General features: G+C 37.5%; 1 pseudogene; it reads left to right on the plus strand.

Moving 5' to 3' along the window:
- The first annotated feature begins 601 nt into the window (after positions 1–601).
- On the plus strand, positions 602–700 carry LOC132275539 (small nucleolar RNA R71; annotated as a pseudogene).
- The last annotated feature ends 358 nt before the right edge of the window (positions 701–1,058 follow it).

Consider the following 1,058-nt stretch of genomic DNA (forward strand, 5'->3'; position numbering starts at 1 on the left):
TTGGGAACCTTGGTCTTGTAGTGGAGGTGGAATGTATTTTCCTTGAAAACCGCCTTGATAAGGGTTTAAGCCCTCCCCTTGGTTTTTCAAAGAGAAATTTGGGTGATTCCTCTAACTATGATTTTAATGATTTCCATAAGGATTGTTCCCTTGATTAGTAAAAACAGCATTTGCTTGTTCATGATGCTCACTTTGCACATGTCTATGAGGATAATTGGAAGTAGAATGTAAAACACTTGAACAAGTCATACATGTCTCATTAGATGCATGATGAGAATGGTTAGGGAAGGAAGATACTTGATTCGCCAACTTTTGGTTGATCAAAAATTGATCAAACCTTTGAGATAATGATTTCATTTTGGCGGCAATTTCATTGGAGTGGTCGACTTGATGTAAGCCAACACTCTTCCTACCACTAGAATTTCTACCATTCTTCGAAGATAAAGTACGATGCAAAGAATTTTCACTCATGCTCTCATAAAGACGCCACACGTCATCCTTATGCCTATCAATGTAAGAGCCACCCATGGAAGCATCAACCATGCCTTTGTAATTGTCCGATAAGCTCTCAAAAAAATATTAAACTAATTGCCATTTAGGCATGTCATGATGTGGACACTTCCTAAGCAATTCATTAAAGCGTTCCCATGCCTCATGAAATGTTTCTCCATCCCTATGTGAAAATTCTTTAATTGAGGTTCTTATGGCATTGGTCTTAGAAATCGGATAGTACTTCTTCAAGAACTCTTGTTGCATTTCCGCCCAAGAAGTTATTGAAAAAGGCCTAAGATTGTTTACCAATATTTTGCCTTATCTTTAAGGGTGAATGGAAAAAGGTTAAGCCTTAAGACCTCTTCCAGCATGTCCGTATATTTTACGGTGGAACATACTTCAAGAAACTCATCCAAATGCTTGTAAGGTTCTTCACTTAGTCCATGATAGTTAGGAAGCATTTGAATTGTTTGTGGCTTGATTTCATAGTGGTGTGTTCAAAATGGTGGCAATTGAATGCATGTGGGTGCATTATATTCATTAGGTATATAGTGATCTCTTAAAGC

This window comes from Cornus florida, unplaced genomic scaffold (assembly GCF_030987335.1).
Source record: "Cornus florida cultivar Cherokee Brave unplaced genomic scaffold, ASM3098733v1 CherokeeBrave_3.0.0_Hap2_Chr09, whole genome shotgun sequence".
Classification (NCBI taxonomy): Eukaryota; Viridiplantae; Streptophyta; class Magnoliopsida; order Cornales; family Cornaceae; genus Cornus; species Cornus florida.